At 51.1% G+C, this 18,321-nt stretch overlaps 1 protein-coding gene across 13 annotated transcripts in view; it reads right to left on the bottom strand.

The window, feature by feature from the left end:
• The window catches only part of CNOT1 (CCR4-NOT transcription complex subunit 1), a 90,787-nt gene extending 87,455 nt beyond the window's left edge, over positions 1–3,332 (bottom strand). For 9 of the 13 annotated variants that reach the window (XM_073307322.1, XM_073307327.1, XM_073307324.1 and 6 more), the window contains exon 1: positions 3,125–3,325. The gene's annotated coding sequence lies outside the window, so the exon portion shown is untranslated. Of the gene's footprint in view, positions 1–3,124 lie in introns of all 13 variants that reach the window. The other 4 variants (XM_073307333.1, XM_073307330.1, XM_073307334.1 and 1 more) reach the window with 3 other exon arrangements.
• Positions 3,333–18,321: the final 14,989 nt, after the last annotated feature.

Below are 18,321 nucleotides of genomic sequence, written 5' to 3'. Positions count from 1 at the left end.
GAAGAATGTGAAAAACACTTAGGTAGTGTACATACTGTAGAGCACTGATCTCCATCCTGTTTATGCACAAGATCACTTTTTGAATTTAAGTGCAACCCAGGATCTATCCTGCTCCTTCCCCAAGGCCCTGCCCCACTCATGCCATCCTCCGCCCCTCTATCACTCGCTCTCCCCCACGTTCACCAGACTGAGGTAGGGGGTTGGGGTGCAGGCTCTGGGCTGGGGCAGAGGAGTTTGGAGCATGAGAAGGTGCTCAGGGCTGACCCTGGGGCAGGAGATTGGGGTGCAAAACTCTAGGAGAGTGTTCGGGTGCCGGAGGGTGCTCTGGGCTGGGGCAGTGTTGGGGGTACAGGGTGCAGGCTCCAGGAGAACAGCTCAGGGCTGGTGGCTGGGATGCAGGCTCCCGCCAGGCAGCACTTACCTCAGTCAGCAGTGCAGCGGGGTTAAGATGGGTTCCCTGCCTACCCTGGCCTAGAAGCAGCCACCATGCCCCTGTGGCAGGGGAATGTGGCACTGCCCCCACAGCTCCCATTGGATGCAGTTCCCCGCTCCCAGCCAATGGAAGCTGCGGGGGCCATGCTTGCAGGCAGGAGCAGCATGGAGACCACTCCCCCTTCCCCCTCACAGGGGCTGCAGGGGCATGCTGACCACTTCCAGGAGCAGTGCATGGCCAGGGTAGGCAGGGAGCCTGCCTTAGCCCTGCTGGACTTTTTGCAGCCAGAGATCACATTCGACTGTCAGAGGCTCCAGGATCGACCAGCTGATTGCAATCTAACAGTTGGTGACCACTGTTGTAGAGCAACCAGGATACACATTTATATCCTATTTGCACTCCAGTTTAACAATGCAGTTTGAAGTTCTCCCTAGTCAGTGTAGTTAAGTTTACAATAGATAGGACCTATCTTCAGTGACCAGTGAAGATGGATTAGAACTGATTTTTTTCTACCAAAAACACGTTTAAAACTGTTGATAAATGTTACATGCCAGCGCCTTAAAGGAGAACTTCAGTGATTAATACTACATACTTCTCAGTGTTATTTATTAACTAAAAACACAAACTGAATCTCGCTAGAGCACAGGAATACTGTACTCAATGAATGACACTTCTCCCTGCACTTTGGTTTACTGATGGGCATTCACTAGAGTAATTTTTCCTCCTCAGTAACAGCAGTTATAAAAATCTCTGCTCTACTCCCTTCAGTACAGTCCATCCACATAGCTAAACATGGCCAACTCAGTATCTCATTTCTATCCAACTCCAGCTATTAAATACAATTTTAAAGTAAACACTGATCAGAAGAATGGACAGGAATAAATCTCTCTAGGGAGAAGCACAGGGGAGACTCAAGACTGGAGTTGTAGGGCAACAGGATGAGGGTCAGAAATTTAGACAGCCATGTTTATAGGGATATGAAGTGAAGGACAATACTGAATCTAGATGCAGGAGTGGGATGGAAAGTACATTTCTGCACAGCCATCCAAGACTGCTTCCTGTTTACAAGGCAATTACCTCATCCGGGCTAATTTTGCCTTCATTTTATTCAATCCAAAGTATAGTTACCTTGGAAACAGGAAGCCTCCTGAAGTTACTTATATGTATCAAGAATGAATTGTCATACAAGTCTCTTTAGAAATACCTGTATTTCACTACCAGCTTAACAATCTGACAGCTGCTTTCCATCATAGAGTCCTTGAAGTTGAGCTCAGAAAGCATCTGCATTATCCGATCACATGACAAAACTGGAGACTTCTAAACTTTAAGTTTTATGTTCCAGGCACTAAGTCTATATTTGGCTGTCACAGTGTCAACTTTTATCTGTTCATTATATTTAAGGCCCTTGTACATCACGTCTCACTCTTTTTGCAGTTGTATGCACTGAACAAAATCTTTTGCAATTTGTTAAAGTTAGCTGGCAGTCACCTTTCAGTTTCAAGACCTTGGAAGGGAAGGCTATTACACAAGCAATGAATGCCCATTTCAAGGGAGCTATTTTTAAAGAACAGTTTACACTAAGTTACTACAATTACATTAAGTTTTCTAGTTTTGAACTAAGCAAATGTTAGGACTAAGCAGCTGCTCATCACTCAAGTTAACTGGATGATAGAATTTAGAAATGTTTTTTCCTTTCAACTGAATAGCACAGCCACTTCTGGTATGCTGAAATAATTTGTAATTAAAGACCATGTCCTCACAGTACTTACTGTATGAATATGTAACTCCATTTTTATATATTTATTTTTCATCAGCCAAAGTAACAGAATAACCCTGTCTTGTAAATGTTGGGCTTTTCAAGACCTCCTCTTACTCGGCTTTTCAAGAACCCATGTCAGGTCAGGCCTACCACGGGCTCTTTACGTTAACCAACAGCCTAGAGGTTGGAAACGATCCGTGAGGGCCAGGTATTCAAAGACCTGATCCAACTAATTTCAAACCCAGTAACTCATGGGGATCCAAAAGGAGCCCAAGGGGATGTGGTAGCCTAAGTCCATCCTCCCTCACCCACCAGGGAAGAGGCAGGTTTTCCTAGGCTCCCTCCTAGCAAGCTCATTAACGCTGGTGTCTCAAAGAACCGTAGCCCCAGGAGAAAGGTAAGTTTCTGCCCCCCGCCCGTCCTGGAAAACTGGGGAGCTGGAGTCCAGCCACTCCCCGCCGAGAGCCCCAGCAGCCAGGCAGACTGGTCCAGCACGGACCGCCCAGCCCTACACACGGTCGAGCCCCGCAAACGGCTGGGCCTCGGAGCCTCCACTCGGGCTCCCCCTACCGGGAGCTTCCGGCCGGGCTCACGGGCCCCACCGCCGCAAGCCCGCCCGCCGCTCCGGGCGGGCGCCGGGCTGTCCTGCCCCCGACGTGCGGGGTGCCCCCTCTACGGACCCGGGCTCCCGCCTCCCCCAGACTGCGGGTCACGTCCCAGCCTAGCCCCCGAGCGCCTCACGACCGCCCCAGCACCGCTCCGAGCCCCCCACAAGACTCGGGCTACCCCACGCTCCCATCCTTCCGGTCCGTTCCTGCTCGCCTGGGCCCGGGCCCCACATACTCTAAGCCCAGGGCTGAGCCCGGCCCCAGGCCTCCGTACCCGCGGCCTGCTCCCAGGCGTCCAGCCCAGGGCCCCGTCGCGGCTCTCACCTCAGACGGCAGGGCTGGGGATCGTGGGGCCGCAGCAGGCGCCTCGCTCAGCCTCTGGCGCTTTTATCCTCTCTCAGCTTTTCACCTCCGCTGGTTTCAATACAAAATGGCGGACGGGGTCGCGCGCTCACGTCGCGGCCTTTCCCCTCCCCAGTCCCCTCGCGGCACGCCAGGCGCAGGGCGGGGCCGCGGCCCTCCTCCCCGCGCACGCGGATTCCAGCCAATCACAATCCAGGCAGGCGGCACGGGCGCCTGCGCTCGTGGGATCCGCCCAATCAGCGACTGGGGTTCATTGGGGGAAGAAATGGGAGCGCTGAGTTTCTGCCCCAAAGCAAGGGCCTGCCACTGATTGGTTAATGGGGTGGAGGCCTTCCTCCCTCCCCTCTGCAAATCAAAGGTCAGGGCGCCTGCGCGTAGGAGATGCGGCCAATCGGCGTTCAGTGAAGGCCGCTGGGCGCACAGGGTCCGGCCAACGGCAGGGAAGCGCGGCTGGGCAAGGAGGAAGGGGAAGTGAAGGAGGCCGCAAAGGGCGAGAGCGGAGACATTGGGGAAGAGGAGGGGCTGCCCAGCCCCAACTGGAGGGACAACACTTCCTGCGCGGTACCCCCGTCAGGTGCTACCCAATGGTGCAGTCCTTGAGGCGCTGCTTCATGGTGTAAGCAGTGCGCCCAATGGTACAGTCCACCTACCTCTTGCACTCCAACGCGGGTAGACTTCTCCCCCCCATGAGCACCGACACAATGGTACAGTCCAGTCCACCCCACCCCCTCCCTTTTCCGCCCCCACACATGCGCGCTCTCCCCCGCCACCCTGTTCCGTAGTGGTATGGCTCAGTTACATCTTTCCTCTTCACCGCCTCCCCCTGAGGTATTATGCGATGGTACAGTCCACCTGGCTCCAGCTCCCCCCCCCCCCCCGCCGTGTCACATGACGGCCCAGCTCACTTGCTCTGCACATGGCAAAGGACCTGGCGAGCCAGGGCAGGTGCCAGCTCGGATCAGACAGTCGGTGCCTGCTCTGCACCACCGCAGATCAGGAGTCACTCCTGAAGTCAATGGGAATGTGCCACCGTCAAACCAGTGTGAGACCAGAACTGCCCACAGCCAAGCAGGCAGCGGCACCTCCTTCCGCCTGGCCTGCCCCACGCATGGCTTGGGCTGGAAGCTGGCACCTCGCGGAAACATGGCTACTCCCTAGCCACCTCTGGCTCCAGAACCAGGGCACAGGGCGGCCCCATGTCCCGGGGAGAGACCGGCGCCTGTGCAGGGCCGTGTCACATTTCTCCGTTAGAGTTACGGAAATGCCAGCCAGGAAAACGAAAAATAGTCCAACACGAGAGGAATGGTTCAAAAATACAGGAGGTTGTGGTTATGGAAAAATTAATGCACCAATTACATACCAAGCAAAATAGAGGACAGATTTGTTGCTATTTATTCACGGCTCACACAAAGTATATTCATGTCTAAAAAACCCAGCACATATGTCAATCCTTGAGGGGGCCATTTAGGGATCTGGGGCAAAAATTGGGGATTAGTCCTGCTTTGAGCAGTGGGTTGGACTAGATGACCTCCTGAGGTCCTTTCGAACCCTGATATTCTGTGATCTATGATCCTGCATCTTGTGCACTGAGCCTGCTGTAATTTTGAGATGCTCAGTTTTCTGAACTTTTTGATATTATGAACTCCTCAAGTCCCAATTTGCTCATAAAATAGTTTGCACAGCTGAAGTACAGCAGTATAAATTAAGATAGCCATAGCCAAGGAGCCGGGCAGCTTAAATGCCCACCTCCCCTGAACAGTTGCCTACCCTTACACTCCCCGTTTTCAAATGCCTGGAGAAAAAAAGCTGAGTTTTGCAACTCAAATACAATATGTATTTGGAATCAGCAATACAATGAAGTGACAGAAACAGGTGGGAGCATGCAGTGCATTGCAGTTTGAATTTCAGGCCTTTGTTGGGTGCATTGAGGTTGGCAGAATCATTGAATTGAAGGACGTACGCATGCTGAGATGGGTGTTATGATTGTAGCTGGCTAACACTTGGAGAATGGTATTGTGTTGGGTGTGAATGTTACCTTATTATTTCCTTGCTCTTTACCACGGGCATTATGAAGAAATATGTTTGAGCAGTCCTGAGTCTTAATGAAGAGGTTTTTTTTGCTGGGGGGAGTGGCGGATTCCTTACCATTTTTTTTTTAAATTAATATATGTAATCATGGGGCTAAGGACCCAGGGCTGGAGACTAGTTAACTGTCTGGAGAAAGGGGTTAGCTGGGGAGCAGCAGAGTTAAATAATTCCATCTCCTGCGTTTAAAACTGCATGACCAGTTGACCAAGTTTTAACTGACAATCCAGCTTCCAAAGCATGGAGCTCAAAGCTTTTATGTGAAGCAGAAGGAACTTGGCTTCCTGAAATGCTTTGAGCACCAGTTGGAGAAAGCTTGGGCATCAGTCAAAGCTTTCCCTGCCATGGGTGTAACATTTTAAACAGAAGAGTTGTGGCTGTTTCACAGGCTTCCCAGTTTCCCTAGCCAACTCTGATCAAAGACCCTCAGCCAGCCTCTGTTCCTTGCTTCATGTCCTAAGCAGGCACCTTCTGCCTGTTGTCCCTTCTGCTGCCACACCTATGTTGCCCTGTTTTCTTCTTGTAAACCATACACCTTTGTCTACGCTGAGCAAGTTTTCCAAAAGACTTGGAATCTGTAAACCTGTTTGAATGTTTATGAAAATGTCCCCAGTTTACAGAAGGCCTAAAGGCCTTAATTTCTACACATGTGAAGTTTTATATTTGCAAACAGTTGTGTAAATAAAAATACATCCATATAAAAATACACACATCTAAAACACGTGTGTCAGAACCAGCCCAATTGCTCTATTGTGCCCACCCACTGTACTGAACACAGCTGAGGGTCTCTCTCTTTATCATCTCTCTCTTTATGAGCAGCACTCATCCTTGGACGTCTTCAGCCCAGTTCTTATTCTTCTCATTAGGCACTGTGGCTTATGCTTCACATTTCCAACTTCATGCTGTCTGTGTTAGGACTCGATTGTCTTTGTACAGCACCACTCCATATTCAGCAAATTTATCACTGTTGTCTCAATAAGTTTTTTGCTTGGAGGTGCCTGAGCGTTTTCTTTTGGCCATCAATATAGAATCACTTTTTTCAAGCTGTTGCAAGGGTGGATCTATTTATTGCATTTCTCATTTGAGCTTGTCAAGTTTTGCGTTAGAAATGAGTAGTACTTGGGTCAGATTTACATAAGGGTTCTTCACCAGCTCCTTGCATTGGTGACAGCATCCTTACTCCACATCCTGTTGCAGACCAGCCAACGAGGGGGCTGCTGCTTGCACACCCTTAACCTGCCCCTTCCTGCCTCTGATTTGACTAACTTTTGACGACCTTGCAGTCCTTCTGAAAAGACTGCTTGCGGTCTGTGGCTGGTGGACCTGATCACCAGCCTGGGACAATCAATCAGCCACACCAGTTCCATTCCTAGCCCTTAGTTCAGGGCTCTGTTTATTCTTTAACACAAAACAAAAGCAATAGTCTTGTTTTTGTCTGAGATTGTGGAGCCCTCTGGCTTCCAGTACTTAAAAGTAGGTCTCAGAGCCCAGGTCAGCTGACTCAGGCTCATGAGACTATAAAATTGCACCGTAGCTGTTCAGGTTTGGGCAAGAGCCCTGGAGTCTCAGAGGCCAGGCTCCAGCCTGAGTCCGACTGTCTACATTGCCATTTTATACCCGGGAAGCCCAAGTCGGCTGACCCAGACCGGCCAGGGCTGTGCCATGGGTCTTTTATTGCTGCATAGACATATCCTAGGTCTGGACCTCCCCAGCTGTGGAGGGGGATAGGCAGTCTGCAGGCCTGCCCACCCTATCACAGGTTGCTGCTGCAGCCAGAGGCGATAGTACTCAGCAATCCCAGGCTCCCCCATGTAGCTGGAGCTGCCCCTCGTTTATATCCTCCAGATGGAAATCAGCCTGAATCATTAGCTGCTGTCCAAGTAGGGGGGCTGATTCCCCTGCACCTGCCTGCTGAGATTTCCTCCAGAACAGGACCACCTGCTCTCTGGCCCTCAGAGAGGCAGACCACCCTGTTACAAGTTCCCAATCCCCAAACCATGCCCCTGCTCCACCCCCTTGAAGCACGAATGCCCATGTTCGTTCAGAAAACTTGGGCACAACCACCCATCAGCTTTGAGAATCTCCATGGCTCTCAACTCACCCTTGAGCCTCAGCCAGTAGCCCAAAGCTTCTGAAAAGCATTGATTAGGCCTTATTGATTAGGTCCAATGTACATTTACTGTTAACATGAACTCCTTTAACTGAGGGATGATGTCTCCGAACAGGAAGAGAGGGTTAGTCCCTACTGGATAGCCACTAAGTAACGTGATCCCCCTTTAATCAGAGACTAAGCATAAACACATAACGATCTGTTGACCGAATAGGTTTATTCATATCTATACACGCCTTAAATCAATTTTACTGTTTTACAAAATGATTGAAAAGAATAATACAAAGCAGAGCAGATACTCCAGCTTCAATTCTCTTCAACAGCTTTTCCTGCTGTATTTACTCACAGGCAGGAAGGAGCCAGGCAGGTCAGATACAGGCAGTGTTGGAAAGAAAGCACTCAAATATCTTTGAGCCTGGCCTGGCTTGTACTGTGAAACCATGTGACCAGCACCCTGTGCATTAGAGAGGCAAGAGCACGCTATTATATTGAGTGGTGGAAAGGAAGATTTCAAAAGCACATTCAGAAACTGCTACTATTTAACAAAGGGCACTAACAGTTCTTGTCCAGACAGAAGCGTTCTGCAGTTTGGGGCTGGTTTTGCTGCTCCAGCACTTTTGTTGACAAATTTAATAGCTGCACAGATTATTCAATCTGTACTTGCTGCCTTGGGTGGCCTCCCAGAAGCCTGGCTGGCCACATGGGCACAGATGTTTATTGCTCTTCCCTGTATGTCACACAGGGGGAGAGGAGGTGTTATCCTGACAGATCCATTGGCACATGGTGACCGCTTCAAAAGATGCCCCAAGAATGAGCATCTTTCAGCACATGAGGGTCTATCATAGGGTCCTCAAACCGTTAGAGCTGGGCAAGCTCAAACTTGTTTTATTCCTATACTCAGACATGTAGATCTGAGGAGTCCCCACTCTTACGCTGTGTGGTCTATGCTGAGTTTTTCAACTGTCTGGTTTTTAATTGGAATCTGAAACTGATTCAGATGATCTAAGAGTCCCTTGAGTCTACCAGTCTGTTCCAGGGGAAAAGTTCACCTCTATGAAGCAGGACCATGGGAGTTCCCCTAGAAGTAATTGTAGGATTTGGTGGTAACTCAGTAGGAATCCAATACCAATGGACTACTTAGCACTGTGACTGACTCATCTTTCTGTGATAAAGTTGCCAATACATTCCATTGGGCCTCTTGCTGTCAATGCCACAAAACAGGCACAAATCACAATGAATCAATAAGAGGAGGGAGCTCAAACGATGGCTCTTTTTTATTATTACATGCGTTGTACAGCCCCAGGCACGTTGGACCTTTGTAAATGAATGATACTACTACTGTAGTGCAGTGTTTCCCAAACTTTTGAAAGCTGAGTCCCCCTCTCTGGAATACGAAACCAACCACCTGTCTCCTGTGTGCATCACTTCCATGTGTTAAAGGCCTACATACATAGTTAATGGCCCCCTTCCTGGTTGATCTTTAGCACGTACCCCTGATTTTGGGAAATTCCAATGGCGGACTGCAGCTACACTATAACACTTGCAACTTGACCGCTTATGGTGGAGACACTCTAAGCCAACGGGAGAGAGCTCCACGAGCAGCGGTGGCTATGTCAGTGGGAGAAGATCTCCCGCCCACACAGTGCTGTCTACAGCAGCACTTAGGTCAGCGTAACTTACGTTGCTCAGGGATGTGGATTATTCACACCCCCGAGCGACAAATTATACCGAAGTAACCTGCCGTCGAGCCAAGGTCTAGATCTTCATAAGAGGATCCTTCCCCTGGCACACGGTGTGCCAGACAATCACACTGCACTAGTGTGAATGATGTCACTGCTCCTGTTATTGGAGGCAGCTTTTGTCATAGATACTGCAGCCGGCTGCAGTAGCTTTGAGGTTTGTGATTCATTTGTGTATCATTGTGGGGCGGGTGTTGTACGCACTGCATGGGGGAAGGGTTAGTGCAGCTCCTCCAGGAATTAAAAGAAGTATGTGGGTAGGAGGCTGGGAGGTGTGGTTCGGGCTAGTTGCTGAAATAATAAACAACTTTGAAGAGGAACCACACCCTGGGAAGGCTTGCGTGTGCTGGTTCAAACTGGGTCCTCCAGAGATCAACAGACAAAGAAAGGGCTTTTGGTATATAAAGGCTGCGTTTAAAATGGCACAGGACCTTCTGTTTGATTCAGCAAACAGACAGGATCCTCTGTCCAAGGGGCAGCCCCAAATCTTGTGGAAGGGTTGGAAAGACTTTGTCCCATGAGGGCTCCATAAGACTGATGGGTGATCGCTGGTGAGCTTTTAGCATGAGTATAGGAACTTGTGTTGTTTTTTAAATGTTTTCTCTGTAATGCTTTTACCCGAAGAATAGAATATGTTTTGCTTTGTGAAGGCTGGTTAGTGGCTGGCATACACTGTTGTAATAACCCCTGGAGAAAGGTAAATCACAGGTGCTGGATCCTGATCTGACCTGCTGGGGAAATCACAGTGAGGTACAGAGGCACTGCAAGCGTAAACTCCCAGTCTTGGAGGGAGCGAGACATGGGTCTCCGCCCAAGATAGGTGAAGGCTAGGAAGTCTCAAACCTTTAAGTGGGTGCCTTCAAGGAAGACCAGGAGGGAAGGGCAAAAATGCAGTCAATCCTGAAACTGTGACATAGCTGGTAGCAGAAGTGGAATCTATGGCCAGTGAAGTACCAACAACAGCGAAAGCAAGTGCTTCGGTAGGGCAAAGCACAGAGAAAAGTCTTGTAGCCTTTTGGGGAAAGGAAGGGTGAAGAGAGAGAGAGAGTAAAATGAGTTATGAACAGCTAGAAAAAACATCAGCAGCTGAGACATGCAGAGAAAGGCAGCTCAACACTGAGGAGCAGACAAAGGCCCAGCTAGCCAACCTGCCGGACTCTGAGGACCAGGAAAGGAACAATGGTCCAGAATCGCAGGGAACACCCAGCCCACTGGCAGAGAGACCAGCAGGTAGGGGAAACCTGGGTGACACCTCCCTAAAGGGAAGAGGTTGACAGAAGCAGCAACCATGCTCCATCCAGACCGAGTGCACCCCTGCAGAGAGAGCGTGGACAGATCTACCAGTAGAGCAGGAGAGGGACAGACTGCATCTTGAAGCCCAGCTGCTTGCAGACAAGGAGCAAGAGCGAGCACCCCAGGAGAAGCAGTGCAGTTTGAGGAGAGAGAGAGAAGGACAAGAGGCAAGAGAGGGAGCATCAACATCAGCTCCATATGGAGGGAAAGTGACAGCAAAAACCTGACCCGGGAGGTGGAGCCAGACCCCAAGTACCTGGCCCAGCGGATGGCATAGACTCCAAGTTATTGCCTCCCTTCAGGCAAGGGGATGACAGGGATGTGTTTCCAAATGCTTTTGACATGGGATGTGACTGGCACAAGGTGGGGCAGGAGAACGTGGGAATCTGACTCCACTGCTGTCGGGAAAGGCCTTAGACATTTTCACCCGTCTGGCCAGAGAGGACAATGCAGATTATGGGCAGTGCAAACAAGCATGGTTGCAAAAGTGGAAATTGACCCCTGATGCGTACAGGAGGAGGTTCTGAGGAGTTCAGAAAACGGCGGATCCGGCCCATGTTGAGGTGTCAACTCAAATTAGGGGTTAGGTAAGAAAATGGGGAAATGGGTGGGGTATCCACAGTTGATGAGGCCTATGAATTAATGGGTTTGGAACAATTCTACAGACTCTGCCCCCAACCTAAAATAATTGTCAATAGACAAGGATGCTAGAGACATGACCATAACTGGGAAATGGGCTAACCAACAGGCCGGTAGTTGGACCAGGTTTGATAAATTCAAGGGACAGTGGCACAAAACTGACCACCCCCAACCAGGACCTCCCGAGAAGGGAATGGGCCAAGTCCAGATTGGTGCAGGGAGGAAACCCTACCCAGGGTCCAAATAAGGAACCCAGGGATCTGAAATGCTTTTATTGCAATGAGAAAGGCCAGAAGGTGATCCACTGCTTGGTGCTGGGGAGGCCAAGTACTAGTGGTAGCCCACAGCAGGTCCAGGTGACAGTGACCCCACCAATGGTAGAACCGGATCCAGTCCCAATGACCCAATCAGTAAACCTGACCATTTCAGACCCAGGAGAGGAATCGACAAAACTCATTTCCCAGTGGCTGTGGATGGAAAAAGGCCCAGGAGTGGAGGGCCCAAGGAACTCTGGGGGTTGTGAATTATACCTGATCGACTCTTGACCATTTAGGGACTTTCCATCATGGTCAGACCCATCTATAATGGGGTGGCACCAAGGGACCTAAGGATGTTGCGGTGTGCTACCTTGCAGATGCCAGGAGAAGTCTCGCTGGGGAATGACGGACTCCTGGCCCCAAGCCACTTGGCTGCAAGCAGCAGCCCTTGGCTCTCACCCCAGGCTGCAAAGGGCCAGGCTGGGAGGCGGCTCTGATTGCATGGCTAGGGCTGAACACAGTCCAGCTGATGAACTGACCTGGGGAGGGGCGGGGAGCAGGTCCCAGGCTGAGCTCAGCCCCCCAGCTCCTGCTATGGAATTCAGACGGGAACAATTGACTAACCCTTCCCTAGAAAAACCTAGGGATGCAGCTGACTCCCCAGACAGCCCCTGGATAGGAAACCAGAGGGTTTCTCTGGGATCAGGGGCTACTCTAGAGAGAGGGACTCCCTGGGAACGCTGAGCCATGGGGAATACAGAGACAATTGGTGGTACCAAAAAGTACTGACTTCGGCTACTCAGCCTGGTCCATGTTATACTCTTCTCAGGAGCCATGAGAATACTAAACAGCTTACTCCAGAATTTCTATTGGCCTGGGGTGTGTGAGGCAGTGCCAAAATACTGTAAGGCCTGTGACCTGTGCCAGAGGGTGAGGTAGGTCCAGGCTGCCCCGAGCCCGCTAATCATCACAGAGGAACCTCTTCAGAAGGTGCTCTGGACGTCGTGGGGCCCCTTAGCAAAGTTACCTGGATGGGAGGAAAAACGTCTATTTGGTTGGTAGTAGCTTATGCCACCTGCTACCCAGAAGCAACAGCACTGTCCTCTGTAGGGGCAGACATGGTGGTTGATGTCTTGCTAGCGATATTCAGCCGAGTGGGGTTGCCCTGCGTGGTTTTGGCTGACCGGTGGGGGTGGGGCACAGACTTTATGTCTGCCCTAGGGGCTATGGGAGAAATGTGGCGTTCAACACTTCAGGGTGTCTCCCTCCCACCCCCAAGCTAATGGGCTAATTGAGAGATTTCATGGAACCTTAAAACAATATTGAATCATAGAATCTCAGGGTTGGAAGGGACCTCAGGAGGTCATCTAGTCCAAAACCCTGCTCAAAGCAGGACCAATCCCCAACTAAAACTTTTGTGGACCAGCTCCCCAGGGATGGGTTAAATGTTTACCTCACCTGCTGTTTGCCCGTAAGGGGACTCCCAGGAACCCACAGCATTGTCCCCTTTGAACTGCTCTGCGAGGGGACGGTATGGGGGTTGGTTGGACTTAATGAGGGTGCAGTGGGAAGGTACAGCCTCTCCCAAGGGGGACTCAGCGGTGGAGTATATGTTGGCCTTCCAGGAAAAACTCCCTGAGCTCCTGGCTATTCCAGCCCCAGGCTGGCACACTCTACCTTCCCTCTCCTGTATTATTGCCTGGCTTTTCTCTTCTCCCACAGTCAGTTTTTTCTGTCTTCTCTGCAGGGGCAGTGGAACTGGGGAATGGGGGCTAGTGCCCCCAGAAAGGAAATACTGGGGGCGGGGAGTTCTGATCTATGTTTCTACTCCCATAGGTCGTTCTGCTACACATTCTAGGAACTAATGTTCCCTATGAACTGCGTGCACAAGTTGGGGGCAGAGGCAAGAGCAGGACACAGAGGGGCTAGAGCGGTGCCTGAAATTGGGCCAGGGAGTAAGTAGGACTTGGGGTGATCAGGCCAGATCTGGGAGCAGCTATACCTCGTGGACAGCAAGAGAGACATGAACTGTCAGGACCCCTCTTCCCCAGCCTGGAGCCAGCTGCCCATGTCCCCCACCAAGTCTCAGTAGCTCCCCTCACTCCCTATGCAGAGCACGCACCCTGCTCTACTTCCCGTCCCTCTGCCCCCCACCCCTTCAAAGCAAAGTCCCTGCCACCTCTCCTTGTCTGACCTGCTTGGATTATATGTAAATCTACAATCAGAATGTGTAAGCACAGATGGTGTCAGGGAGTATTGCCTAGAGGTTACACCAGGGAATGGATTAGGATGCCAGAGGCCCGGGTTTGCTACCCAATTACCATGTGCCCTTGGGCAGTCACTTAGGGACAGCTGTCAGGTGTATTGAGCACCCACCACTTATGCTCACAGAAGTGGCTTAATACTTCTGAAAATCAGGCCAGTGAGGCGTCTGGGTGTCTGTCTCCCCAGCTGGAGAACAGAACATAGCACAGTACTGCTTCCCGGCACCCTAAGGGGATGTGAAGCCTCACATATTAATGCTTAGGGCGTGCTATAGGCAGGAAGGGTGTTATTAGACGCAGGTCTTAATTCCTGGGATGAAAGGTAAATTGAGACTGGATGGACGGAAAAATATGCTAACAACTGAGCTCCATTTGCCTGTGGAATGGCTTCCAAGGGAAGTGATAAAGCCCCATTGCCAGACTGACTCGGAAGGAAGATGGACCGGTCACTATGTGACTATATTGCAGGGAGGAATTCTGCAATGGCCCCCAGGGGGAGAAAGAGAGTTTCCAATGTGGTCAGTTACACTCCACCCCTTCCCACAACCTGCTCCGCATTCTCTGTGGCAGGAACACGTGGCTGTGGTTCCTGCAGGGTGGGTGCCCTGTTCTGAATACAAGGAAACAGATGGCCTCAGCAAGGGGCATGCATGCCAGCCTCTTCCAATGGCTTTGCATAGCATCTTTCACACAAAGGTGCATGGCCCCCTCTGCTTGGCTGGGCCCAATGCCTCTGACATCGGATTTCAGAGTAATAGCCGTGTTAGTCTGTATTCGCAAAAAGAAAAGGAGGACTTGTGGCACCTTAGAGACTAACCAATTCATTTGAGCATAAGCTTTCGTGAGCTACAGCTCACTTCAGTATGCATCCGATGAAGTGAGCTGTAACTCACGAAAGCTCATGCTCAAATAAATTGGTTAGTCTCTAAGGTGCCACAAGTCCTCCTTTTCTTTCTGACATCAGAATGACCCTGCTGCTTGCGGGAGTTCAGAAGCGGAGCTGAATGCTGCTGTTCAGGCCGCGGCAACCACACACTGGCATCTTGGTTTCGTTCTGTTGCTGGCACGTTGCATCAGAAAGTTAGTGGCAAAGAAAACAGGCTGATGGCACTCAAGGGAAGCCGTGTGGCAAGCCAGTGGGTTTTAGATGCACCAATCAGAGCAGCTGCTTACTCTAGGCTTTAAATCTATAGGCTAATGGCATTATTGAAGACAAGTACTTGTTTTCTCACTGTAAAGCTTTGTCCCTAAGTGCAGGAGTCTCTGGCCCACTCCCTGGGCAATAGGTAAGTTACAAGGAAAAGCCCCTAGTCCCAGAAGGGTGTGTTGGCTTAAGATACTGCGTCCCCCACCTTTAGAATCATTTAAAGGCTGTTGGCCCTTTTCCACCCCGTCCAGCTGCAGCTTGAATAGCTGTTGCATTGGTGAAGCTGATGAGACCAGTGATACCAGGCCGCTGTCCCTTAGGACTAGCGATGCATTTTAAAAAGCTGCACACTGGCACTGAAAGGGGAAGTGGCAGCTTGTAGGGAGTTGTGCGAACCTATCCGCACCGCTTCCCTGGGACTGCCACAACAACCAGAGAGGACGCAAGCAGCAGGAGGTAGCTGAGTTTTCGAGCGTGGCTAAGGGATTTAGAAGCACAAATTCTGTTGACTTTCAAGGGGACTTATGTTCCTAAGTCACTCTTGAAAATCCCATCCTGTCTGGGTGTATAATGCAGCTGGGGCTTCAGCCAGGATGCCTCCTAAATGGTCTCCCAGCCAGCACCACTGCTGCTTGGAGAAAACGGACACGAGGTGAGATAAGGGGTGCGGAAGATAGGAATTAGAGCAGAGGAGCACGTGGGAGGGGACTGAGGATTGCCTTTTACTGTCACCAGCAGGGGGTCAGGTCCAGAGAGAAGAATCATGTGTTACTGCTTCCTAATAAATTGGGCCAGGCCCTGAGCTCCAGAAACACATTTGTTAGCACGGCAAAATGGCCCTTCCACAGCGCACACTCCAGCAATGTGGAATACAGTCAGCTGCCCACTCCCCCTTTAGAGATCATGACATGGGGGCAGCAGCTTAACAGGGAGGAGGCTCAGCAATGGAGATGATCCACCTCCAGGAGCAACTCTTGGTTTATGAGTCATAGAGGGGTGTACTAAAGAAGTGCCTCTGCCCCTCCCCACCAGAAGCCAAGTAGACCATGGTTCTCAACCAGGGGTCTGGGGCCCCCCAAGCAGGCTTCAGGGGGCCTCCAAGCAGGGTCAGCATTAGACTCGCTGGGACCCAGAGGAGAAAGCCGAAGCCCCACCGCATAGGGCTGAAGCCCAGGTCCCTGAGCCCCGGCACCCAGGGCTGAAACCGAAGCCTTGTAGCTTCGTGGGGGGTCCCTGTGGCATAGGACCCCAGGCAATTGCCCTGCTTGCTACCCCCTAATGCTGACTCTGGCTTTTATATGCAGAAAACCAGTTATTATGGCACAGGTGGGCCATGGAGTTTTTATAGCATGAGAGGGTGCAGGGGAGGAAGGCTCAGAAAGAAACAGGTTGAGAATCTCTACAGTAGAGCATCAGGCAGTGGTTAGCAAAAGCCTTTAGATCCTGCTGCTGAGAAGTACTGAGCACCGACTGAGCACCCCCGACTGAGACCTTACGGGTAGCGGATACTCAGCACTTCTGATACTCTGGCCTTCACTCTTCTTCAGGGCGGGTGGGTCCGTTCAAGCCCCGTGATTCAGATATTAAGGGGGTGATGGATGAGGGGCTGCAGAAGCAGGCAGCGGTCCGTCTGCGTTCTCCCCAGGCCACAGCTTGTCTGCTATTTCCACAGCTCAAGGTGTGGTGATAGGGCAGGTGGGGCTGGGGAGGAAGGGTTCTTTGAACTGGATGCACATTGGGGTTCCCGAGGAGCCAGAGAAGGCCCAGGATGTGCAGGGATAGAACGCAGACTGTGGCTCACATGGGTTGCAGGCCAGTGCTGGCCACACGGGAATGGGATTTGACTAAACTGGCATACACGCAACGCATAATCCGCTCACGTCAGCTCAGTTTTCCAGTACATTGTGATCCTAAGAGGGGACACCCATAACCTGGCTTGATGCTTCTAGATAAGCAAACATGAGGTACTGCTGCTAAGCTTCTAGGCAATGGCAGTAAAGGGAACAGAGCAAGAGAGGAGGTGGGGCTTTTCTGTGAGAACCTGCTTTCCTAGCGACTGGGCGTCAAGATAAGGTCAGAGTTATCACCACACACAGCAGCACCCTGAATCAAGGTGAAATTAGTCTGTTTTTGGAGCCAGGGATTAGCCACAAAGTGGGTTGGACCATTTTCCCCTTATAATGAAATAGCTAGCAATTCTCTCTCTTTACAAGCAGTTATTTCCCGTTCACAAGTAGGGAAACTGAGGCAGAGAACAATTGAGGTTGGGACTGTCCAAGGAGTTTGCGGGACTTGGGCACAAATGCTCACAGGTGCTTGGAAAATATCAGCCAAAAGAACTGGCTCTAGGTCACACAGCTGGTAAGGGTGAATGCCAGATGTGGTAGGCAGGGAGTCCTGGAGGTCAGGCCTGTGCTCTCCTAACACTAAGCCAACAGGCACAGGGCTGACTTGCTAAAGGGACCAGCCTGATTGTACCACTGAGGCAAGGTTTTACCTGTAGCAGCTCTGGAGTCCTGAAGGGCCAGCGACCCTAATACCCTGGACAACTCAATGAAGCCTGCCATATGATCAGCAGGCCCCGTTCTCAGCTCTGTATGACTGAGCTGGACCCAGTAACCCTGGTTAGCTGAGACCATGGGAAGGCAGGGGTAGACTCCCAAAATTCCCAGGGGCTTCCCAGCTGGTGTGTTAGGGGACAAACATTTTGCCCAGGAGTGGAGGACTATTGGGATCAGTATGTATTAATACTCATGGAAGGTACCAGATTGACACCACTCTGGCGATTGATGGCAGAGCACGCATAGGAGCAGTGCAGACCTCCTAGTACAGCCCCACCTACCTGTCTCACCTCAGCGAGAGGTATCACTTCTAGGGCTGAGAGCGAACAGAGGGAGCTTCAAGGCCCTATTTAACCCTAGGACTCTCTGCTGAGCCTCAGGGCTCATTTGCAGTGGCCTTGAGCAACAGGAGCACCTGTTCCCTGGAAACTGGGCTGAAACGCAGTGTGTTTTGGCAGTACCAGATAGCTACCCTGGCAGAGCCCCCCCAGGAGACGCACCTTATACTGACAGCAGGAGTTTTTCTGCTAGCCTAGGCCAGTCTACACTAAAACATTAGGTCGATCCAGCTACGTCGCTTGAGCATATGAAAAAGTCACTCCTGTGTGATGTATTTGAACCAACCTAAGCCGAATGAAAGAACTAGCTCCCACTTTTCAGGGAGGTGGATTAAACGACAGCACGGGGAGAACCCCTCCCATTGCTGCAGCGAGCGGCTACGCTGAAGTGCTACAGCAGAGCGGCTGCAGTGGTTGAAGTGTAGATATAGCCAGAGTAACACCGCCCCCCTGAACAATATTAGCAGTACGGATAGGAGCCCTCTTCTGGTGGCACAGCTGGGTCTCCAGCGGGGCTTCTGCTGGCAGAGCTGCGGCAGCTCGGGAGACAGTTTCTCCACACCCCAAACGACACCGCTCTGCTACCAAACCTTTGTGGTGTAGACCTGGCCTGAGCTGAGGCTTTTCAAACTGGAATGCAGGCAGCTAGAAAGCCATACTGTGCAACACAAAAGCACGCACCCTTCCCCTGTGTAAAATCAGGTTTTATGGTTAAAAAACAAAGC

The sequence above is a fragment of the Lepidochelys kempii genome, chromosome 12 (assembly GCF_965140265.1).
Source record: "Lepidochelys kempii isolate rLepKem1 chromosome 12, rLepKem1.hap2, whole genome shotgun sequence".
Classification (NCBI taxonomy): Eukaryota; Metazoa; Chordata; order Testudines; family Cheloniidae; genus Lepidochelys; species Lepidochelys kempii.
The sequence above is the reverse complement of the archived record's forward strand: the minus strand, read 5'-3'. Positions and strand labels throughout refer to the sequence as shown.